The sequence below is a fragment of the Armigeres subalbatus genome, chromosome 2 (genome assembly GCF_024139115.2).
Source record: "Armigeres subalbatus isolate Guangzhou_Male chromosome 2, GZ_Asu_2, whole genome shotgun sequence".
Taxonomy (NCBI): Eukaryota; Metazoa; Arthropoda; class Insecta; order Diptera; family Culicidae; genus Armigeres; species Armigeres subalbatus.
The window spans coordinates 314,722,135-314,747,880 of NC_085140.1; the positions used below are offsets into that span (position 1 = coordinate 314,722,135).

The 25,746-nt window shown below is 45.6% G+C and overlaps 1 protein-coding gene across 1 annotated transcript in view; it reads left to right on the forward strand.

Moving 5' to 3' along the window:
• Window positions 1-215: 215 nt before the first annotated feature.
• Window positions 216-25,746, forward strand: part of LOC134216759 (proton-coupled amino acid transporter-like protein CG1139) — a 77,028-nt gene continuing 51,497 nt past the window's right edge. The window contains exon 1 of the mRNA XM_062695571.1: window positions 216-1,220. The gene's annotated coding sequence lies outside the window, so the exon portion shown is untranslated. The remainder of the gene's footprint in view (window positions 1,221-25,746) is intronic.

Below are 25,746 nucleotides of genomic sequence, written 5' to 3' on the forward strand. Positions count from 1 at the left end.
AACACAAATCGTACAATTTAGAGCATTCATTTTGCACAATTTTCTCACGTAAGCCGCCGCACTACACCTGCCGGCATCGGAAAATGCCACCGACGACGGCCGACCGTTGGGGACCGGTGTGTTGCCGAGATCCTCATCTATCTGCCGCTCGCTCATGCTGTGTGCTGCAGTGCAGCAGTGTAGGTTTAATAACAATACAACCCAACATGAACCCTCCAACAGTCGACCAACTGCAGCCGGCCGAACCAGATCAAATCATCACGGAGATAGCGACGCCGTCGAAGCCACCGGACGTGTTTTGGTTTTATTGCTTTGGAAGGAAGCGGGCGTTTGTATAGAAGGCGCGCGCGATTTAAAATTCGGTTCCTACCGGTTGGCGTGTGCCGAAGTCGATATAAGATTTTCGTCAGTAACTAGTCTTCCACTAAGGTAGTGTGGTGTCGCCGGTGCGGCAAAGTGTGATAGTGCTCGTATCTGGATGCCTTCTTTGAGGTACATCTAGCGTCTGGTGCGTTGTTGACACTGACTGCCTGCAGTTGTGGGTTAGTAGTTCTGCGAGCTAATACACAAATCCTCGATCGCGTAGTCGGTCCGTCCGCCAGGAGCTACACGTGATTTTTGGCACTGCATCGCAACCGATCTGCCAGTTGGTCGTGGGTCGTGGACGAGTTCGGTTCGGTTCTCTCTCTCGCATAAATTGGGGACTTTGGATCTTTGCGTTGAGTTGAGTAGCGGCTTGATTCCGGAGTTCTCGGAGGCGATTCTTAAGAGACGCCAAAGGAGTTGTCGCTGGAATAATTACGAGCAAACTTTGCGAGACTAGAACTCGTTACAAAAAGTTGTCTACATTTTTGTTGTGCCGCCCAAGGCGAATGTCAATGCAGCTTTTACGGTAGTTACAGTGTGTGGTGTTACGAATCAGCTGTGCAAACCATATTAGGGTAAACAATTAAAACTAGATTGTGTGCAAAAGTTCAGAGCTGTGGCGGGTTATTCTTTAGCTCTGTGTGCTACAACGGTGCGAGAGGTGGCGTTTAAGCTAGACGACAGCAACGACGAAGGTGCGCATTAGTTAGCGTTCGAGTGGCAACAATTTGGAATTCCGGTTGGTTTCAGCACCGGTGAACCTCTCGTGATTGCGAATCGAACGCTAAACACGTTCAAAGTATTACTGCGTGGAATATAAGTACAACCGCTGTTGTCCAAAAACGCATTTCAAGGTAAGTTTTGTTTTCGCAGCTCTAATAGTTCATGCAGTTATTCATTGATAAATCTATATGGAATCTATCGTCACGTCGCCGTCGGTCAACCTGCGGCGGGTGATTTATTGTTGATGCCAAGTTCAAGTTCATGCTAGCTATGGCGACGATGTCGCAGTGCAGCGCAGTAGATGCCAATGAACTGCTTAAATCGTGTGTTTGATGCGTATAGCATCAGTCGGGGGATGCGCAAGACATTTGGTCGGTAGGATGGTGGTTGGGCGGTGATTTGAGAAGTAGGAAACGAAACTATTTAAGCGCATATTTAAGGTCGATGTCGCGTGTTGTCTCGCTGCCGAATGCAATCGTCTTGTGATGTGAGATGATGTTTATTTTTGGCAGATGTTTTGATGATAGTTTTAGTGAAATGAAAATGTTGGCTTTGTTTATTTATTCGGTAGTGCATAAGATTTTCTGACGCACGATAAACGACTTGCAAACCCTAAACGTCGGCTAATCAAAATTGAGTCAAGCCCAAAGACAACCTATCTGAGGTGGTTGCAATGCTATTTAAATAGAATGGATATTGTATGAGAATTGATTATTTAGGAAGAGGCTTTGTCCATTTCCCACACGTTTGGTTGATAAATTTCTCGTTTCTAACGAATTTTCAAGCAATCTTCTGGAATCGATCACAAAATTCCTATAGTTTAAGGAATCGAGGGCAATTTTTGTGGGATGGCCAAGGTTTCGGATATATTCTAGCGGATTAGTTCCGACATAATATGAAATGTAACAGTGTGGTTTGACCTCCTGAATAAATTTGTAGAAGACGGAAACTTTTTTAATCTTACGATTTCAAAATATTTAACCCAACGTGTATTCCCATATATACTAGCGCCGCCAAGCGGACGAATTCCGAAACAATATGATCTGCGACAGTATGCTTTTGGCCTTCAAACAAAATTGTAGTAGACGGCATTATTCAAAATCTTTCGGATTCCTAAATATTTGGCCCAACGAGTATTCCCATATACACTAGCGCCGCCAAGCAGACGAGTTCTGAAATAAAATTATCTACGACAGTATGGTTTTGTCCTCCTGAACAAAATTGTAGACGACGGCAGCTTTCTTAATCTTTCGGATTCCTAAATATTTGGCCCAACGAGCTTTCCCATATACACTAGCGGACGAGTTCCGAAATAATGTGATCTTCGACAGTATGGTTTGACCCTCCTGAACAAGATTGCAGACGACTGCAGTTTTCTAAATCCCCGAAATATCTTACTAATATCAGCTGGTAAACACCAACCACGAAATTTGTAATCAAGACACGACGTTTTGAGGTTCACAAAGGTAATATGATCTGCGACGGTATGGTTTTGGCCTCCTGAACAAAATTGTAGCAGACGGCAGCTTTCTAAATCTTTCGGATTCCGGAATATTTGACCCAACGAGTTTTCCCATATACACTAGCGCCGCCAAGCCGACGAGTTCCGAATTAATATAATCTGCGATGGTATGGTTTTGGCCTCCTGAACAAAATTGTAGAAGACGGCTAGAGGTGTGCGCCGGTCCGATATTCGTCGGCGGCGTTTGTCAGAATTTTGGTCGGTGGCGGCGGCGTTTTCGGCGTCACGCCGAAAGCCGTTTTAGCCGGCGGCGGCGTGAATCGGCGTGGCGATTTTTTCATTACGTTTTTCTAAGATTTTTTTTTGCATTTTTTCGGGAAATTTTCAATACATTAAAAAAGAATCTTTGGAATTTCGCAGAAGTCTTTGGAATTACCAAATAAAATTGTTTTGAATTTCAGCAGGAAATTCGTCGCAATTTACACGAGAAACTTCAGAATGTTCATAAAAAAATGTTCTTAACTTCTATAGGAAAAACTTCGGAAAATTACGAAAAGCTCCTGTTAAGTTTCTTTTGAGTATTCTTCGAAATTTGCACAGAAAATTCTTGATAACTGTAGGAGAGTGCGGCTGGTAGAATGGGTGTTTTACCGTTGGCTTTCTCAGTCTAGAATAATAAAGACAGCTAGTTTGACTAGATAAAACGGTAATTTCTTAGGAATTGCCGCGGGAGACTCTAAGGAGTTTTCAAGAAAAACTTTCTGGAATGTTAACGAGAAATTCTCCGTAAGTTTAACGGATATTTCTTTAGAATTTCTGCGGAGGATTGTTCAAAATGTCTCAACGAGAAATTGTACGAAATTATTGGATCTCTACGGGGAATTCTTTGTACAGTAGACGTTCGATAATTGAAAGTAATTTAACTGCAATGCTTTTAACAGCATTTCGATAGTTACATCAGTTTTGCAGTTATTGGACAGCTGAGCCTCAAAACGATGTCAAAATCGATGATAGCTGCATAACGCTGAACAATCAGGTGCACTTGTATTCTGACGTCGCCTGACAATTGTTTGCCATATAGAATGCGTCACAGTTATCAAACGCCATTCGCTAACTGAAACGAAAACATGTTGCAGTTATCGAACGACTAGTGTATTGCCCATAAGAAATTCTTGGGAAATTCCATTGGCCGAACTGGTAATTTGGCCGAAAAAGTCGTTTTCCCTAACAGGTCGTTTGGCCGAATAGGTCATAGGCACAAAAATGCTGTATGGCCGAAATGGTTAATTGACAGAATGAAACATTTGTCCGAAAATATCGTTTAGGCCAACAGGTTATACGGCCAAATGTCTATAACTGAACGAGTAATTTAATCCAAAATATCCATCAGTGTGGCACATTTACGTTGAAAAGGCCTATTGTCAAACGACCGTTGAACGAAATTTCGTAACCTCTCTACTTTTTAAGTCGATACTGGCCTTTAAGCCAAAAGCCATCTAACCAAATCCCATTAAGCCGAAATGAACGTTTATCCGAAACTATTCGGATAAACGTATTTTTGCCAAATGATCAATTCAGCCGAACGACACTTTTCAAAGATGGTTGCAAAATGTACATTTTTGGGCCAAATGGCTCTTTCTGCCAAATAACATTTTTTACCAAACGGCATTTTTGGTTAAATATTTGGTCAAACGACTTTTTCATTCGAAAGGCATATTCAGCCAAATCATAATGAGCCGGACACCATAATGAGAGCAAAAAGAAAACATATTTTGATATCGACATCAAATTGAAAGCATAATTTGTTTTCAAACTTTGATATCAATGATTGATAACTTATTTTGATTTTGATTTCTGAATTATATGAACTGAAATCAAACTGATTACTTATTTCGTTATCCAATAACAAAACCAGTTTTCGATTTGCTCTCATCGACAGCAGAAATAGTTTTAATTTGATGTCATGTCTGCTATACATTTTGTTATTTTAACCGTTAAAACGACCAAAAGGATATCATCCTGAGTTATCAAAATTAGGCGATTTACAACAACAAAATTAGTTATCGATTTGCTCTCAAGCTTTGCTCGGGTGACCTGTTAGGGTTAACAACTTTTTACACGTCCGGCCGTTTTTTCCTTTGGCTGTCCATTGCTTTCGGCCAAACTAGATTTTCGGTCATACCAGTTTTGACCTGATAACAGTTTCCGTCAAACGTTTGGTTTTGCTAAATGGTTCATGGTTTAATTTATTTTGGTCTAAAGGCCAGTATCCACTTAAAAATAGAGAGGCCACGAAATTTTGTTCAATGATCAATTGACATAAAGACCATTTCGCCATACAAATGGCTATTTCTGATCATTTTACCTGTTCAATACGAGGTTCAGTCATTGGAATTTGGACCAAATGACATTTTCGGCCAAATGGCCCATTCTGTCAGAAAACTATTTCTGCTAAATGGCACTTTTGGCCAACGATCGTTTCGGCCGGACAACCTGTTAGGGCAAACGGCTTTTCCGGCCAAATTACCAATTCGGCCGTCTGCCGCTTTCCAAAAATTTCTAATCGAAAATAGAAAGAAAAAAAATTCCGAGCATTTTTCCGATGTTTTAAAAAAGGCTATGCCAAACTAGCCGTTTAGTGATGAACTTCTCCCTGTGAAAAAAAATCACTCTAATAAAGGATAAAAAAAACTAACCGTCTTAATTAATCTAAATTGGGGAAGTCAACGTTAAAGCATCTCTTTTACCAGTCACAATTTTCTATGTCAATTTCAAAGAACAGAAACTCAAAATGAACTTTCCGTGGATATTCGAATATTTTCTTGTAGAACTTTCAAATGAATATTGTAGAAAAACTTTCATCAAAATTTTGAGGTGAAATTCAAAAGATTGTCCCGTTATTGTCTTGAAAATATCCAAAACTAGTCAAACCTGCCAGATCTTGCTCGGGTTGTTTTTTTCTACCTTACTATCAATCGTTTAGTGGATGGCAGTGTAGCCCTCTAGATCGATTTCAGTTCGAGCTTGATGGTTTTCTTCAGAACTCATAAAAACGTAGTATTTTTACATTTGTTCAACTTTCCTAGTGAAAAGTTCTATCTTTTCATTTATATAAACACAGCTGATCCCAAGACGAATCGATTAGTGAGGAAATCCTGAAAATCGGTCCATTTGTTCATGTGTTATATTGCCTCAAAGGAAATGTAAACTCATTTTTATATATAGACTAGTCGAACCTACCCGATCTTGCTCGGGGTGTTTTTTTCTTCGTTCTAAATGTCAATCGTTTAGTCGTCGCCCTCTAGATCGATTTCAGCTCAAGCTTGATGGTTTTCTTCGAAATTCATGGAAACGCATTATTTTTACATTTGTTCAACTTTCCCAACAAAATGTTCTATTTTTTAATATACATAAACACAAAAGAGCTTAAAACGATTCGATTGATGAGTAAATCTTGCAAATCGGTCCATCCCTTCGTGAGTTTTATTGCCTCAAAGGAAATGTAAACTCATTTTTATATAGATAGCTGATCAATTTAGCCGAACGACACTTTCGACCGAATGTTCATTTCGGCCAAATGGCCCTTTTGACCAAACGACTATTTCGACCGAAGGACATATTCACGATTTTTTCAGCCAAATGAACTGTTCGACTTGTTTTCAAATTTGTATAAATAATCATGATTGATTGCATATTTTAATCTCATTACATATTTTAATTTTAATTTTAATGCTGTAGATTACTAAATTGAATGATATGACATCAAACTGTGTACTTATTTTGTTATCGGAAAACAAAATCAAAATTAGTTTTCGATTTGCTCTCATCGACAGCAGGAATAGTTTTTGATTGGATGTCACAGTAAGATGTCACTGTCGAACGACTCTTTTCTGTTCAAGAATTCAATTTCAATTAGATTTGTTTTGGATTTCAACTGAACTTCTTCGCAATTCTCACGCTTAGTATTTACGGAGAGCTCTTCAAATTTTTTACAAGATATTGTATGGAATTTTCATCGAAATAATTGGTATCTTCACGAAAAATTTCTCTGTAGATTCAACGTGATGTTGTAAAGATCTATTAGGAAATAATACGGAAATTGCACTGAATCTATGGAGTTTCCACTGAAAATTTGAATCGGCGCGTGGATATTTATAGATCAGCGGCGTGGCAAATTTTAAACGGTGGCGCGCCGATGCAAAAATGTCGGTGGCGGTGGCGCGGCGGCGCACACCTCTAAAGACGACATCTTTCTAAATCTTTCGGATTCCGAAATATCTTACTAATATCAGCATGAGCATCAAGCTGGTAAGCACCAACTACGCAATTTGTATGAAAATTACGGCACTACGTTTTAAGGTCCACAAAGGTCATTTTTGGTCCAATCGGAGGTCAAACAATTCTTGATGGACGGGAAAATTTGCGAGTCCCTAAATTGTTCAAATCGGTCCACTAACGGCTGAGATATAGCGATTTGAAAATAGTGTCTTTCGAGGCATGATGGTCGTTCGTGTAAGTAAAACCTATCACGGTCGGAGGAATGCTAAGAACCTTCCCCGGCCTTAAAAACCTCTGCATACAAATTTTAACGCTAATCGGTTCGGTAGTTTCAGAGTCTTCAAGGGTCAGACAGACAAATATTTTTTTTGTATATAGAAGAAGATAGATAGAAGATGTACCGAGCAAAGCACATCAAAGAGGACAAAATTACCCAAAGTGCAAACAAAGATTAAGTTATTTCCATCAATTACTTTTTATAAAGTTTCGGATGATTTATTAGGAGTTGGGCTGTGCACTTTGGAATTCATTGATTGTCATTAAAAACGTGCGCATGTTATCAAAGGTGGCTTAGATATGTGCTGTGGCGCGCGTTCCTCTGCATATGTTTGAGCGCGCGCGAAACCACACATCGCAGGCATCTTTGATGGTTTGCGTATGTTTTTCATGGCGATCCATGAATTATTCCAAAGTGCACAACCTAACCCACAAATAGATCAGCCGAAAACTATAGAAAAGTTCATTTAATTATCGTATAATGTTTTGTTGAATTGATCTTTAACATGTCAACTGCCTTTGTTGCAATTCTGAGCTCAATCGGACATACCGAACCAATTTCCTGAACGAAAGAGTGACGGAAGTGTATTTTCCTATGCATTTTGGCTGAAACCACCATACAAACTTCAAATCAAATGCGCCAGCTTATGCAACAAGCGATTGAGCTGAAATTTTCAGAGATTGATTTTCTTACTCAAAGGCACAATCATGACGGGTGCCCCGTAGAATTCAACAACCTCTTGTTCAGAAAAATATATTAAGCTCATTTAGTGGAATGTATTAAACCGTCTAAGACGAATTAAGTACTGTCCATTTAATTCCACCAGTTAACACCATCATTAACTGGTGGAATTAAATGGACAGTACTTAATTCGTCTTAGACGGTTCTTCTCTTGTTTTCTGGGCCAGTCTAATGTTCATATATTCAATTACATAATGATGGAAATGAGTTGCTCTTTCAAATGCCGTGTACACATATTTTTTAGGTGTTCCGCAAACGGAGATTTCAACTTGAAAAAACGTATGTTTGACAGAAAAAGACCATAACTTTTGATCGGTAGAAGATATTGTGCATATTTATGTCCCAAAAGTGGACTTTTTGACTCGAAAAGATACCCGAAAACGAAACAATGTTGTCTAAAAAATTCGAAAACAATAGAAGTAGATGAAAAACACTCACTTCTCATAAGACGAGTTTGTACAATCCCATTGGTGGAATTCAATGGGATTGTACAAACTCGTCTTATGACAAGTGAAGACATTCCACTAAGAAGCTCAAAATAATTTTCTTAATGAAAAATACTGTTTTTTAGGAACACCCTAATCCAAGTATGTAAAATTGCTCTAAAGCAGCCAACTCAAGAGCTACAGAAAAAGTTTTTTCAGCAAAGTTTATTGGAATTATCTGCGCTACAACTTTGTAGAATTTTAACAAAACAAATTAAACAAAATATTTTTTTTTACAATGTGCCATCCTTTTCTTTGATAGCACCATAATGATGGCCTTACTATTCCGAACAACTTCGAAGTGCAACATGTTTTGCCTTTCTCGTATACGAAGTATAAGTATTTCTAACAAGATATTGTTTTGGCGTAAAATGCATCTTTCCGCTTAAATCTGTACCTGGGCCATAGTGCAATGCCCTCTAGCGACGTCCGGAAGTACTCTTTTGTTCACCACCTAAAGTAATTTAGGGGAAGGACTTTTGCATAAGGAATTTGCTTCCTAATTAGTTTAATTAGTTTTGTGAATGGATGATTACGCTTTATTTAATCTACCTATATACTACCTCGGGTCATATTTGAACATCACAAAAGTGAAATCGTTTCTACACAGCAGCCATTTCAAGTACCACGTATTTTTCCCACGGAGAATCTCTCCTTCAGATTGCAGATTCATCATGCCCTGCCCAAACGTGAAGTAAACGCAGGAGAACTACTCCGCGAACACGGCTGGGATCTCCCGATGCAATCGCAAAACCTTCCCGACATCGATAGCATTTCTTCGAGTGGGAAATAGTTGCAATTCCACATGAACGATAACGATCATTATCATAATCTGACCTTTCTCCAAACCGGCAACCACACCACCAGTAGTGCGCAGCGAGCACACTCGAGTAGGTCCAACCGCATCGCACTGGACTGGCGCATCATATCGTCGCGTTGCCGCCAGCAGCCGTCATGACATTGAACTTCTCCCCGGGCGGGGTGGGCAGTCGACTTCAAGCGCAACCAGAGTCGGTAGTCAGAACCTAATCGAATATTCAGGTAGTGATGCGTGTATTTACTTCGGTGGCATCCTTACGCGATCGTGACTAGCGTGCGCTTGCTCAATGTAGGTTAGTGAGCAGTCCGTTTCGCTACATACAGGTAGAACGACGAACACGTGCCGTTGAGTTATGACAAGCGGGTTGTCTCATGATCGGTGTCATCATCTTAATCATCATCCCCACCGCATTAAAATTCTTATTACATGTCCGATTTTTATGGGGCTGTTTTGAAGTGGAGATGGCAGAAGGACATTCACGGGTACATGGAATGGAATTATTGAACAATATTATACATTTTTAACACAAAGTTAATTATCAATTGATAGGATAATTATACTCAGAAATGTGGTTGAAAATTTGAGAATAAAATCAAACATTCTTGCCTAAAAAAAATAACAAAAAAGTATTTCGTACTCTTGTGTTATTCTTAAGGATGCTTGCCAAGGACGTAATACCTTGCCAAAAGTAAATGAAAAATACAAAGACACTTGATCGCACCGGATCGAAGCGTCGGAGCTGCGACGGAATACTTTTATCCATTTTCACGTTTATGAGCTAACCGCTGATGAAGATCGGCACTTGAAGGTTGTGCAATTGTGCAGCGAAGTTTATTGTTGGGTTAAAAATGCTCGCTTGAGTACAGATTCATTATTATTTTATTAGCAATTTGTGACTTGAGCAAAGGTTCTATTCATGCAATAAGAAGAGTAAGAGTGGGAATGAAAATCCTTGAGAACATACCCAGCAAGGACAAAATTAACATACTTCTGGACAATGGTGACTTTTACTGAATTCCAGAATGAAGAAAAGCAGCCAAGCTGGAGACACTGATCGAATGTCAGTGAAAGGTGATTTAGTTCCAAGTTCAAGGTGACTATTTCGACAGCTCGTCAGCTGAGATTCCAACTGTTCCAAGAAGTTATTGGGAGCCAGACGAAGGTCGGTTGTATGGTCAATGGAGTATTTTTAATTTGTTGTACGACGGCTGGTTTGGAGGACATTTTTGGTTTGTCATCTAGCTTTTTTCCATAAGATCATAAATTGTAGCGGTACCACTGTTGCACTTCTTGAATCGCTGAACCAGTTTGATGCGGGTGTTTTCAATTCTGTTGGAGAATCGTCCTGAATACTGTTTTGTTTGGACCTCTCAGTTGAAGGCTCGTCAGCAGGTGACAATTTATATTAGGCACAATATCTTAGCAGAAAATATCATTTATGGTTGTTTATTTACTAAACGGATTAGCACTGCCAAAACCGAATGTCTGATGTTGTCCAGTCAGCAATTTTTGGAGAAATAAATTGACTTTAACACTGTGCCCAATATTTTTTACGCTTCCACGTTATAATTGGAACTTTCACCTGCCCTCTATTGTTTTCTATGCCTGCCTTCGTTTAGATTCGTGTCACGTGCACATGTAAGCACTACTCAAGTAAAAGTAGAAAATGTTTTCCACCGAAAAACATGCTAGACCAAATTGAGAATCAAACCTGGCAACCGAAAGCCTTTTGCTCGCAAGTCTAACTGGAAAACTTTTTGTTCATAAATGAAGTTCTAATTAGTTAAATGACTTCCGCCAATCATAGTCATCAATTAAGTTAGTAGTCAACAAGTCATCTGCTATGACACCATAAAAGTTAAATTAAAACATGGCGTATCAACATTTTCCTTTTGCATGACGCATTGATTAGCGTACATATTCAACATATAGCACATGCTTGCCAATTCGCCCTCACATTCGCCAAATAAGGAACAGACTTTTGGAATATTTTAGTACACGATGAACATAGCACCTGGTTTCTTGTTTCTGTCACTTGTAGTTTATATTTGCACTTTCGATTAGTTTTAAGAAAACAAATGATTACCATTGTTCGAAAATATTTACTTTTTCATTATGATTTGAAACAGTTTTAAATTTTCCGCAACGGAATTGTTTGAGCAAAAGCTGCATAGGGGTGTTAAATCGTGCTTATCAAAAAAACCGTCCTATTTTGATGCTGTTAAATTTTAATATGATTAAATGCTTAAGGACAGTTTGTCGAATGACGTTTGCACGGGGAAGGGTCATTTGGCCGAAATCCATTTGTTTGGCCGAACATACCTTTTGGACGAACAGACCATTCGTCTCACGTCTTTCTTCTTACTCCTAATTTCTCACTTTTCAAATGACCTATTCGGCCAAATGTCTTATTCGGCCAATCGACTTTTTCAGCCTGATGACCATTTCGGTCAAACGACCCTTTCGGTCAAAGGACCCTTCCGGCCAAATGACCCTTTCGGCCAAATGACCATTTCGGCCTAATGACCCTTTCAGCCTAATGACCCTCTCGGTCAAATTACCCTTTCGACCAAATTACCCTTTCGGCAAAGTGACCCTTTTGGCCTAATAACCCTTTCGGCCAAATGACCAATTCGGCCAAAGGACCCTTTCGGCCAAATGACCCTTTCGGTAAAACGACTCTTTCGGTCAAATCACCTATTTGACCAAATTACTCTTTCGGTCAAACGGCCTTTTCGGCCAAACGACCCTTTTCTGCCAAACGACCCTTTTGGCCAAACGACCCTTTCGGCCAAACGATCTTTTCGGCAAAACGACTCTTTCGGCCAAATGACCTATTCGGCCAAATAACTTTTGGCCAGATAGGTTTCGGCCTAATGGTTTGTTCGGCCTAGTGGCATTCGAAAAAAATAGGTTTCGGCCAAACGACCCTTCATCGTTTCACACAAATCTATCGCCTGAATGGAATCAAATTTAATTACAATATAAAACCAAATAAAACATTCCAAATCCAATCCACATTCAATCCATATTTAATCCAAATCCAATCCAAATCCAATCCAAATCCAATCCAAATCCAATCCAAATCCAATCCAAATCCAATCCAAATCCAATCCAAATCCAATCCAAATCCAACCCAAATCAATTCCAAACCCAACTCAAATCAATTCCAAATCCAATCCAAATCAATCCAAATCAATCCAAATCCAATCAAATCAATCCAAATCAATCCAAATCAATCAAATCAGTCAAATCAATCAAAGTCCAATCAAATCAATCAAATCAATCCAAAGTCCAGTCAAATCAATCCAATCAATCCAGGTCAATCAATCCAGATCGGTCCAGATCCGGTCAATCCAGTCCAATCAGTCCAATCCAGGTCAGTCCAAATCCAATCCAAATCAGTCAAATCGGTCCAGATCCAGTCCAAAGTCAATCAGATCCAATCCAAATCCAGTCAGTCAGTCCAGATCCAGTCCAGATCGTCCAGATCAGTCAAGTCCAGTCCAGATCCAGTCCAGATCAGTCCAGATCCAGTCAGATCGGTCCAGGTCAGTCAGATCAGTCCAGGTCAGTCAGATCCAGTCCAGATCCAGTCAGATCCAGTCCAGATCCAGTCAGATCAGTCCAAGTCAGTCAGTCCAGATCAGTCCAGGTCCAGTCCAGATCCAGTCCAGATCCAGTCCAGGTCAGTCCAGATCCAGTCCAGATCAGTCCAGTCAGTCCAGATCCAGTCAGGTCAGTCCAGAGTCAGTCCAGATCCAGTCCAGATCCAGTCCAGGTCAGTCAGATCAGTCCAGATCAGTCCAGATCCAGTCAAGTCAGTCCAGGTCCAGTCCAGTCGGTCAGGTCAGTCCAGTCCAGTCCGATCAAGGTCCAGTCCAGGTCAGTCCAGGTCGGTCAGGTCGGTCAGGCCCGGTCCAGGTCAGTCAGGTCCAGATCGGTCAGATCCAGTCCAGGTCGGTCATCCAGATCCAGGTCAGTCCAGGTCAGTCCAGATCAGTCAGTCAGTCCAGTCCAAGTCGGTCAGATCCAGTCCAGGTCAGTCCAGAGTCCAGTCCAGTCAGATCCAGTCCAGATCCAGGTCAGTCCAGATCCAGTCCAGATCCAGTCAGGCCAGTCCAGTCCAGTCAGTCCAGATCCAGTCAGTCCAGGTCAGGTCAGTCAGTCCAGGTCGGTCAGGTCAGTCCAGATCCAGTCCAGGCCCAGTCCAGATCCAGTCCAGATCAGGTCCAGTCAGATCCAGTCCAGATCCAGTCAGGTCCAGTCAGATCCAGTCAGGTCAGTCCAGGTCCAGTCCAGATCCAGTCCAGATCCAGTCGGTCAGGTCAGTCCAGGTCAGGTCCAGTCCAGGTCAGTCCAGATCCAGGTCAGGTCAGTCCAGGTCAGTCAGATCCAGTCAGGTCAGTCCAGATCCAGTCCAGATCCAGTCCAGATCCAGTCAGGTCAGTCCAGGTCAGTCCAGGTCGGTCAGATCCAGTCCAGGTCAGTCCAGGTCAGGTCAGTCAGATCCAGGTCCAGTCAGTCAGTCCAGTCCAGGTCAGTCCAGGTCAGGTCCAGTCCAGATCCAGTCCAGATCCAGTTCCAGATCCAGTCCAGGCCCAGTCCAGGTCAGTCCAGGTCAGTCCAGATCAGTCCAGATCCAGTCCAGGTCAGTCAGTCAGTCGGTCAGGTCGGTCCAGATCAGTCAGATCCAGTCAGGTCAGTCCAGTCCAGTCAGTCAGTCAGATCCAGTCCAGATCCAGTCCAGGTCGATCCAGTCCAGTCAGGTCAGTCCAGATCAGTCCAGATCCAGTCCAAGTCAGTCCAGATCCAGTCAGTCCAGGTCCAGTCAAGTCGATCCAGTCAGGTCAGTCCAGGTCAGTCAGTCCAGGTCAGTCCAGATCCAGTCAGATCCAGTCCAGATCCAGTCCAGATCCAGTCCAGATCCAGTCCAGGTCCAGTCCAGATCCAGTCAGATCCAGTCCAGATCCAGTCCAGTCAGATCCAGGTCAGTCAGTCCCAGTCAGTCAGTCCAGTCCAGATCCAGTCAGATCCAGTCCAGATCAGTCCAGATCAGTCCAGGTCCAGTCCAGATCCAGTCCAGATCCAGTCCAAGATCCAGTCAGATCAGTCCAGATCCAGTCCAGGTCCAGTCAGGTCCAGTCCAGGTCAGTCAGATCCAGTCCAGATCCAGTCCAAGGTCAGTCCAGATCCAGTCAGGTCAGTCCAGATCCAGTCAGGTCAGTCAGATCCAGTCCAGATCAGTCCAGGTCAGTCCAGATCCAGTCCAGGTCGGTCAAGATCCAGTCCAGTCAGTCCAGATCCAGTCCAGGTCAGTCAGATCCAGTCCAGATCGGTCAGGTCAGTCCAGGTCAGTCCAGGTCGTCAAGTCCAGGTCAGTCCAGGTCAGGTCAGGTCCAGGTCGGTCAGGTCAGTCAGGTCAGTCCAGGTCAGTCCAGATCCGTCAGTCCAGGTCAGGTCAGTCCAGATCCAGTCCAAGTCAGTCCAGATCAGTCAGGTCAGTCAGATCCAGTCCAGGTCAGTCCAGATCCAGTCAGATCAGTCCAGTCAGTCCAAGTCCAGTCAGATCCAGTCCAGATCCAGTCCAGATCCAGTCCAGGTCAGTCAAGTCAGTCCAGGTCAGTCCAGATCCAGTCAGGTCAGTCCAGATCCAGTCCAGATCCAGTCCAGATCCAGTCCAGATCCAGTCCAGATCCAGTCCAGGTCAGTCCAGTCGATCAGTCCAGTCAGTCAGATCCAGTCCAGGTCCAGTCCAGATCCAGTCAGGTCAGTCCAGATCCAGTCAGATCCAGTCCAGGTCCAGTCCAGGTCAGTCCAGATCCAGTCCAGATCCAGTCAGGTCAGTCCAGGTCAGTCAGATCCAGTCCAGTCCAGTCAGGTCCGATCAGTCCAGTCCAGTCAGTCAGATCCAGTCCAGATCCAGTCCAGGTCAGTCAGGTCAGTCAGGTCAGTCCAGATCGGTCAGGTCCAGTCAGGTCAGTCCAGGTCAGTCCAGGTCCAGTCAGGTCAGTCCAGTCCAGTCCAGATCCAGTCCAGATCAGTCCAGATCCAGGTCCAGGTCGGTCCAGATCCAGATCCAGTCAGGTCAGTCAGAGTCAGTCAGGTCCAGTCCAGATCAGTCCAGATCCAGTCCAGATCAGTCCAGATCCAGTCCAGTCAGGTCGGTCAGATCGGTCAGATCCAGTCCAAGATCCAGTCAAGTCAGATCCAGTCAGGTCAGTCAGATCCAGTCCAGGTCAGTCCAGGTCCAGATCCAGTCCAGTCAGGTCCAGGTCAGTCAGGTCCAGATCCAGTCCAGTCAGGTCAGTCAGGTCAGTCCAGATCAGGTCCAGTCAGGCCAGATCCAGTCCAGGTCAGTCCAGATCCAGTCCAGGTCAGTCCAGGTCCAGTCAGATCCAGTCCAGTCCAGTCCAGGTCCAGTCCAGATCAGTCCAGATCCAGTCAGTCCAGTCCAGGTCCAGTCCAGATCCAGTCCAGGTCAGTCCAGATCCAGTCAGGTCAGTCCAGATCGGTCAGTCCAGATCCAGTCCAAGTCAGTCCAGATCCAGTCCAAGATCAGGTCCAGGTCAGTCCAGTCCAGATCAGGTCAGGTCGATCCAGGTCCAAGGTCAGTCCAGATCCAGTCCAGGTCAGTCCAGATCCAGTCCAGATCCAGTCAGATCGGTCAGATCCAGTCCAGATCCAGTCCAGATCCAGTCCAGGTCAGTCCAGGTCAGTCCAGATCCAGGTCAGGTCGGTCCAGTCAGGTCAGTCCAGATCGGTCAGATCCAGATCCAGTCAGGTCAGTCAGGTCGGTCCAGATCCAGTCCAGTCAGTCCAGGTCAGTCAGGTCCAGTCAGGTCCAGTCAGGTCAGTCCAGGTCCAGTCCAGATCAGTCCAGATCCAGTCCAGATCCAGTCCAGATCCAGTCCAGGTCAGTCCAGATCCAGTCCAGATCAGTCAGATCCAGTCCAGATCGGTCAGATCCAGATCAGTCAGATCCAGTCCAGGTCAGTCAGTCCAGGTCAGTCCAGGTCCAGTCCAGGTCGGTCCAGGTCCAGTCAGGTCAGTCCAGGTCAGTCCAGGTCCAGTCCAGTCAGGTCCAGGTCCAGTCCAGGTCAGGTCAGGTCAGGTCAGATCCAGTCCAGATCCAGTCCAGATCCAGTCAGTCAGTCCAGATCCAGTCAGGTCAGTCCAGGTCAGTCCAAGATCCAGTCAGGTCAGTCCAGATCAGTCCAGGTCAGTCCAGATCAGTCCAAGATCAGTCCAGTCGGTCAGGTCCAGTCAGGTCAGTCCAGGTCAGTCCAGATCCGGTCAGGTCTGATCCAGTGGTCCAGTCAGGTCAAGTCCAATCCAGATCAGTCCAGATCGATCAGGTCCAGTCCAGGTCCGGTCAGGTCGGTCAGATCGGTCAAGAGTCGGTCCAGTCAGTCAGTCGATCAGTCAGATCCAGGTCCAGATCAGTCCAGATCCAGTCAAGATCAGTCCAGGTCCAGTCCAGATCAGTCCAGATCCAGTCAAGTCCAGTCCGGTCAGTCCAGGTCAGTCCAGATCCAGTCAGGTCAGTCCAGTCAGTCGGTCCAGTCAGTCCGATCCAGTCCAGATCCAGTCAGATCCAGTCAGATCCAGTCCAGGTCAGTCCAGGTCGAAGTCAGGTCAGTCCAGGTCAGTCAGATCAGTCCAGGTCAGTCCAGATCGGTCCAGATCCAGTCCAAGTCCAGTCCAGGTCAGTCCAGGTCAGTCCAGGTCCAGTCCAGATCCAGTCAGGTCAGTCCAGATCCAGTCCAGATCCAGTCCAGATCCAGTCCAGGTCAGTCCAGATCCAGTCCAGATCCAGTCCAGATCAGTCCAGGTCAGTCAGATCCAGTCCAGGTCAGTCCAGGTCCAGTCCAGGTCAGTCCAGATCCAGTCCAGATCAGTCAAGTCGGTCCAGGTCAGTCCAGATCAGTCCAGATCCAGTCCAGATCCAGTCAAGGTCAGTCCAGATCCAGTCCAAGTCAGTCCAGATCCAGTCCAGGTCAGTCCAGATCCAGTCAGGTCCAGTCCAGGTCAGTCAGATCCAGTCCAGGTCAGTCCAAGTCAGTCGATCCAGTCCAGGTCCAGTCAGGTCGGTCAGGTCAGTCCAGATCCAGTCCAGATCCAGTCAGATCCAGTCCAGATCCAGTCAGGTCAGTCCAGATCCAGTCCAGAGTCAGTCAGGTCGAGTCAGGTCAGTCCAGGTCAGTCCAGATCCAGTCAAGATCAGTCCAGATCGGTCAAGTCAGTCCAGATCCAGTCAGGTCGGTCCAGGTCAGTCCAGATCCAGTCCAGATCCAGTCCCAGGTCCAGTCAGGTCAGTCAGGTCAGTCCAGTCAGTCCAGGTCAGTCAGTCCAGTCAGTCAGGTCAGTCCAGGTCAGTCCAGGTCAGTCCAGATCAGTCCAGATCCAGTCAGATCCAGTCCAGGTCAGTCCAGATCCAGTCAGGTCCAGTCCAGGTCAGTCCAGATCCAGTCCAGATCCAGTCAGGTCAGTCCAGGTCAGTCAGGTCAGTCCAGATCCAGTCCAGATCAAGTCCAGATCAGTCGATCCAGTCAGTCCAGGTCCAGTCAGATCAGTCCAGATCCAGTCAGATCCAGTCAGGTCAGTCCAAGATCCAGTCCAGATCGGTGATCCAGTCAGTCCAGATCCAGTCCAAGATCAGTCAGGTCCAGTCAAGTCAGGTCAGTCCAGATCGGTCCAGATCCAGTCCAGATCCAGTCCAGATCCAGTCCAGGTCGAGTCCAGGTCAGTCAGGTCCAGTCCAGATCCAGTCAGATCCAGTCCAGATCCAGTCGATCCAGTCAGGTCAGTCCAGATCAGTCGATCCAAGGTCAGTCCCAGATCAGTCCAGGTCAGTCAGATCCAGTCGAGTCGGTCAGGTCGGTCAGATCAGTCCAGGTCAGTCAGATCAAGTCCAGTCCAGTCAGTCCAGTCAGTCGGTCAGTCCAAGTCCAGTCGGTCCAGTCAGATCCAGGTCCAGATCGGTCAGATCCAGTCCAGGTCGGTCAAGTCGGTCAGATCAGTCAAGTCCAGTCCAGATCCAGTCCAGGTCAGTCCAGGTCCAGTCAGTCCAGGTCCAGGTCAGTCAGGTCAGTCCAGATCGGTCAGGTCAGGTCCAGATCGGTCCAGGTCAGTCCAGGTCCAGTCAGATCAGTCCAGATCAGTCAGATCCAGTCCAGATCCAGTCAGATCAGTCAGTCAGATCCAGTCCAGGTCAGTCCAGATGTCCAGTCAGTCCAGATCCAGTCCAGGTCAGTCCAGATCAGTCCAGATCCAGTCAGGTCAGTCCAGATCAGTCCAGATCAGTCCAGGTCCAGTCCAGGTCGGTCAGGTCCAGTCCAGGTCGGTCAGGTCCAGTCCAGGTCCAGTCAGATCCAGTCCAAGTCAGTCAGGTCAGTCCAGGTCGGTCCAGGTCAGTCCAGGTCCAGTCAGATCCAGTCCAGGTCAGTCCAGATCAGTCCAGATCCAGTCAGGTCAGTCAGTCCAGATCAGTCAGGTCCAGTCCAGATCCAGTCAGAGGTCCAGTCGATCCAGGTCAGTCAGATCAGTCCAGGTCAGTCCAGATCGGTCAGATCCAGTCAAGTCAGTCAGATCAGTCAGGTCAGTCCAGATCCAGTCCAGATCCAGTCCAAGGTCAGTCAGGTCCAGTCAGGTCAGTCCAGGTCAGTCAGATCAGTCCAGGTCGGTCAGATCCAGTCCAGATCCAGTCAGATCGGTCCAGGTCAGTCCAGTCCAGATCCAGTCCAGGTCAGTCAGATCCAGTCGGTCAGATCAGTCAGATCCAGTCCAGGTCAGTCCAGATCCAGTCCAGGTCAGTCCAGATCCAGTCCAGATCCAGTCCAGGTCCGGTCAGTCCAGAGTCCAGTCAGGTCAGTCCAGGTCAGTCCAGATCCAGTCCAGATCCAGTCCAGGTCAGTCCAAGTCGATCAGGTCAGTCCAGATCCAGGTCCAGGTCCAGTCGATCAGTCAGATCCAGTCAAGTCAGTCCAGATCCAGTCCAGGTCCAGTCCAGATCCAGTCCAGATCAGTCAGATCAGGTCAGGTCAGTCCAGATCCAGTCCAGGTCAGTCCAGATCGGTCAAGGTCAGTCCAGATCCAGTCCAGATCGATCCAGATCCAGTCCAGATCAGTCCAGGTCAGTCAGATCAGTCAGGTCAATCCAGGTCAGTCCAGATCCAGTCCAGATCAGTCCAGATCGGTCAGATCCAGTCAGTCGATCAGTCAGATCCAGTCAGGTCAGTCCAGATCAGTCCAGATCCAGTCCAGATCAGATCCAGATCCAGTCAGTCAGATCCAGTCCAGATCCAGTCAGGTCAGTCAGGTCAGTCCAGATCCAGTCCAGGTCAGTCCAGATCAGTCCAGATCCAGTCCAGATCCAGTCCAGATCAGTCAGATCGGTCCAGTCAGTCAGTCCAGTCCAAGTCAGTCCAGATCAGTCAGGTCCAGTCCAGATCAGTCCAGGTCAGTCCAGATCCAGTCCAGGTCAGTCCAGATCCAGTCAGTCAAATCCAGTCCAGATCGGTCAGGTCCAGTCCAGATCCAGTCCAGATCAGTCAGATCCAGTCAGATCCAGTCAGGTCAGTCCAGTCCAGTCCAGATCAGTCAGATCCAGTCAGGTCAGTCAGATCGGTCCAGATCCGGTCCAGATCCAGTCAGGTCAGTCCAGATCCAGATCGGTCAGGTCGATCCAGTCAGTCCAAGTCAGATCGGTCCAAGTCAGTCAGATCCAGTCCAGGTCAGTCAAGTCAGATCCAGTCAGATCCAGTCAGTCCAGATCGATCCAGTCAGATCAGTCCAGGTCAGTCCAGTCCGATCCAGGTCAGTCCAGATCAGTCCAAGATCCAGTCCAGATCCAGTCCAGTCAGTCCAGATCCAGTCCAGATCCAGTCCAGGTCCAGTCCAGATCCAGTCCAGATCAGTCAGTCGATCAGTCAGATCAGTCGGTCCAGATCAGTCAAGTCAGTCAGGTCCAGTCCAGATCCAGTCCAGATCGGTCCAGATCAGTCAGTCAGATCAGTCAGTCCAGATCAGTCAAGTCAGTCCAGATCCAGTCCAGATCAGTCCAGATCCAGTCCAGATCCAGTCCAGGTCAGTCCAGATCCAGTCCAGGTCAGTCCAGGTCGGTCCAGATCCAGTCCAGATCCAGTCCAGGTCAGTCCAGATCCAGTCCAGATCGATCAGATCGGTCGATCCAGTCCAGATCGAGTCAAGATCCAGTCCAGATCCAGTCAGTCAGTCCAGTCAGTCAGTCCAGGTCAGTCCAGATCAGTCAGGTCAGTCCAGATCCAGTCAGATCCAGTCCAGATCCAGTCCAAGTCAGTCCAGATCAGTCAGATCCAGTCAGATCCAGTCAGTCAGTCCAGATCCAGTCCAGGTCAGTCAGATCCAGTCAGATCGATCCAGTCCAGTCAGGTCAGTCAGATCCAGTCAAGTCCAGTCCAGATCCAGTCAGATCCAGTCAAGTCAGTCCAGTCAGTCCAGTCCAGATCCGATCAGGTCAGTCCAGTCAGTCAGATCAGTCCAGATCCAGTCCAGGTCAGTCAGATCAGTCCAGGTCGGTCCAAGTCCAGATCCAGTCAGTCAGTCCAGTCAGTCCAGGTCAGTCCAGATCGGTCCAGATCAGTCCAGATCAGTCCAGTCGGTCAAGTCCAGTCCAGTCCAGTCCAGGTCCAGTCCAGGTCCAGTCCAGGTCAGTCAGGTCAGTCCAGATCCAGTCAAGATCCGGTCCAGATCCAGTCCAGGTCCAGTCCAGATCAGTCCAGATCCAGTCAGAGTCAGTCAGATCAGTCCAGATCCAGTCCAGGTCAGTCCGATCAGTCAGGTCAGTCAGATCAGTCCAGATCCAGTCCAGATCGATCCAGATCCAGTCCAGATCAGTCAGATCCAGTCCAGTCAGTCCAGGTCAGATCAGGTCCAGTCAGGTCAGTCCAGGTCAGTCCAGATCCAGTCCAGATCAGTCCAGATCCAGTCCAGATCCAGTCCAGGTCAGTCCAGATCGGTCAGATCAGTCCAGGTCAGTCCAGATCCAGTCCAGGTCAGTCCAGGTCAGTCCAGATCCAGTCCAGATCCAGTCAGGTCAGTCCAGGTCCAGTCCAGATCCAGTCAGGTCAGGTCCAGTCCAGATCAGTCCAGATCCAGTCAGGTCGTCAGTCCAGATCCAGTCCAGGTCAGTCAGGTCAGTCCAGATCCAGTCCAGGTCAGTCCAGATCGGTCAGATCCAGTCCAGATCCAGTCGATCAGTCCAGTCAGTCAGGTCAGTCCAGATCCAGTCCAAGTCAGTCCAGATCAGTCCAGGTCAGTCGGTCAGTCCAGGTCAGTCCAGATCCGGTCCAGATCCAGTCAGATCAGTCCAGGTCAGTCCAGGTCAGTCAGATCCGGTCCAGGTCAGTCCAGATCAGTCCAGGTCAGTCCAGATCCAGTCCAGGTCCAGTCCAGGTCAGTCCAGATCGGTCAGATCCAGTCAGAGTCAGTCCAAGGTCAGTCCAGGTCAGTCCAGTCCAGTCCAGATCCAGTCAGGTCAGGTCAGTCCAGTCGATCCAGTCGGTCAGGTCAGTCCAGTCAGATCCAGTCCAGGTCAGTCGATCAGTCGGTCAATCCAGTCGGTCCAGGTCCAGTCCAAGTCAGTCCAGATCGGTCCAGTCAGTCGATCAGTCGATCCAGTCCAGATCGGTCCAGGTCAGTCGATCAGTCCAGGTCGGTCCAGATCCAGTCCAGATCCAGTCCAGGTCAGTCAGGTCAGTCAGGTCAGTCCAGATCGATCCAAGATCCAGTCCAGATCAGTCCAGATCCAGTCCAGATCAGTCGATCCAGTCAGATCAGTCCAGATCCAGTCCAGATCCAGTCAGGTCAGTCCAGATCCAGTCCAGGTCAGTCCAGTCCAGATCAGTCCAGGTCCAGTCCAGATCCAGTCAGGTCCAGTCCAGGTCCAGTCCAGATCCAGGTCCAGGTCAGTCAGGTCAGTCAGTCGGTCAGATCAGTCCAAGATCGGTCAGGTCAGTCCAGGTCCAGTCCAAGTCAGTCAGGTCAGTCCAGATCAGTCCAGGTCGGTCCAGTCCAATCCAGTCAATCCAGTCCAGAAGTCGAGTCAGGTCAGTCCAAATCAATCAGTCAAATCCAAATCAGTCAAATCGATCAAATCAGTCCAAATCCAATCCAGTCAATCAAATCCAATCAAATCCAGTCCAAATCAATCCAAATCCAATCAAGTCAGTCAAATCAATCAAATCAATCAGTCAATCCAAATCAATCCAGTCAATCCAGTCCAGGTCAATCGATCCAGATCAATCCAGTCAAATCCAGTCCAAATCCAGTCAAATCGGTCAAATCCAATCAGTCAATCCAAATCAGGTCAGATCAATCAGTCAATCCAGTCATTCAGTCAGGATCCAGTCAAATCCAGTCCAAATCCAATCCAATATGCTTAATACAAAAAAAACTGTATTTATCATTCATCTAATTCATTTTATTGGAATTCAAATGCCTCTCGATTAACAACAATAGCAATGTTCAGTTGATTCCAATTTTGACTGTTATCAATATTCAAAGGCCTTTTGCTCAACGCTTTTTATAAAATTCCCAATCAAGATCGATTACATGGTCATTATTGTGAAAGCCACAATACAACGAGAGCTATTATCGCAATGACAACTTGTTCTGCTAAGTACCTATCATTCATGAAACTTGCTACTGTATCCCCCGTAAAGCTCATTATACTACCAGATAACAACGGTTTTATCAGTTATCTCGGGTGTGATTGGTGTTTTAACTGTCATATATGGTGGCAATGGTCGCCATAAGCGAGATGAAATATGACTGCAATCAAATGAGTGGCAGATTCCACCGGGTAAGTGGATGAAAAAGATAACCATTGTTTAAAAAATTCCGAATGGAAGATTGAAAACTGAAGGGATAGTTCAGTAACTTGTTCTTCTTGTACCTTCCTTGTTTTCTCGACTTTCCTTGGGCATAGGGAGAGTACGTTTTAGTCTGGATATGCAAATCCAAAAAAATGGTAACCTAGCTTAGAAAATGCGCAGTTAAAATAACTGTGGAACAGTTGATGAGCAAAGAAAGCAAGGTATCATTATCTCAATGAGGAATGTAGTAATATCAATAGTGAAAAATAACCTACGGAACATAATGCAAGATTAACAGCAGGTTTGGACATGAATGACATTCCCTCGATGAAATGCAGATGATAATCAGCAATTGTTTCTTTCTTCCCAAAAAGACACATTTTCGTGGATTGTACTGTAATTTAATTAAAAACCCCCTAATTGATTGAAATTTATCTCCCAAAAACATAGCATGATTTGATTGGAGACGTTTTGTTAATAATGAAACTGTCAATACTCTGATCAGCCGAATTTCAAATCCGCTTCACGTGCCTTTCTAGTTAGTCACCAAAGTGCATGTGTTAACAGATTCGAGTCAATCCAGCAGCGTTCCATCTCAATCAACACATGAATGTTTTCCGCATGTGCTTCGGCCCGTTAATGGATTCGATCTCCATTCAGTCCATACATTTTCGCTTTGCTCCTCGCTCCACTCTTAAGTTTTTCTCAGAATGCAGCTCGACACTGCAGTTACTCATTCGGAAGATTGCCGTGTTTGCTCGAGTCTTCCAACTTTTGCTGGAGGAATGAGCAATTTACAAATTACCGTCGGCTCGATATGGATAATTTGCATATATGACGCAAACTTTCCCACCGCTATAGCGCTATGCCGACGTTAACTGCACTAAGGCAGAACTGACCGGCGGGCGCAGGCCCTTTCGATGAGCAACAAGCAACCTCATCAATAATGCGACGATTTTGTCAAAGTCAGACACAACGCAAGATGCACACCCGAAAGAAAACTAAATCACGTGAATGCTTTCGTGTATCGGTATCGGGCTGCAAATTGTTTACCTCCTCCTTAGGTATAGTTACACTGTGCTTCGCCGAAGAGGGGCCAATCTCGAACGAACCGGTTGCGCACGAGAGGAAAATTGAAAATTGGCGAGGAGTCATGAATATTCATGTGCGCGACGTTTGATTTGCGTGATCGAACGTGGCCAGGTGCCAAAACAGACGACATCGCAATGTCGTCTACGAAACCGCGCATGGGAGGGTGAAAGGAGCTGGTCGAGATTTTGGTCCAGCCAAAACGTTGAACTGGTGCGGATTAGAAATAGGGTAGCGTGGGGCTGGGCAAGCGACATTAAAACCGGGAACTGGGAAATAATTATGAAAAAACTTAATATTGTTAACACTCGTACTTCTAGCATCTGTGTGGAAACATGCAAAACCGGAAATCTTAAATTCCGAGCGCTTTAACCGATCGTAAACATTCTATTCCAGTAGGTACCACATCTATTATACCGCATTTGCGTGTTTAGAATGAAAGGCAAATTCTTCAACCACAGCCTAATCAGCATCAATTCCCCAACGAGCGATAATCATGATGAGTTGAAGAATGCGTTCTATGAGAGTCTTGATAAGGCTACGAAGAGTGCCCAACACACGATGTAGAAATTGTCATCGAGGATACAACGCGTAGATCGGGAGAGAAAGCTTTCTTCGTCCTGCCATTGATACTGAAAGCCTTAATTCCACGAACAACGATAATGGCCTGCAACTTGTGACCTTTGCTGCTGCTATAGGGATGGTAATCAGCAGTTCCTATTCCGTACGAAGGAATATCCGCAAACACACATGGCAACACCCGAGTGGTGACATTTGCTTACGGATAGACCTCGCGCTGATCTACGGACGGCAATTCTCGTTCGATATAGATGTGAGGTCTTTCAAGAGATTTGTCGGCTTTGCAGTCAGTTAAGCAATGAAAATGGATTTTTTCCCATTTCATTTTCTTCTTTTTTTCGTTGTCCAATGCTTTAATAGGCTGTGTCATCTTTTTCGAGGGTTAAAAAAATGATTGAAACGTCGTCGATAAAAAAAAAAGAAAAAACTTTCGTTTTCATTTCTGAAGTGACTACAAAGCCACAAGATCTGTCGCAGACTAAACATGTTTTCTATTGGGAAACCACGGCGGAGGAATCCAAAGAGATGATAATAAATGTAGCAAGCTGACCCGGAAATACCCACTTTGTCGGCGGATAGAATGCAACCTGTTGTCACTAAACACCTGATTGTAACGTAGAGAAAGGCAGTTTTTTTTTCAAAATGCAGCTCCGCCCGAACAGGGGCGACCTCGATAACAGCAGTTGGTACTATGAACTTGGTGTACATAAAAGGAAAAATACCAAAAATTTGAAAAATACTGCAAAACATTTTTTTGCTTATCTTTCTTTCTATATAATAAAAATGAAATGGTCTGTGTTCGTATCCGTACTCGAAAATGGCTGGATAGATTCTCTTCATTCCTTCAGCAGACATGTTCGTTATCGTTTCCGACGGGTTGGTTTATATGATATTTCCTCATGCAAAAATCACGAGTTAGGTTGAGTAAATCGTAAAAACTAAAATGAAGATTCAAATGAAAATTTCGCATGGGCAGTTCACAACGCGGATTTTTGCCTACTATGCAGTACAACGTCTGCCGGGTCGACTAGTCTATATATAAAAATGAGTATGCATTTCCTTCGAGGCAA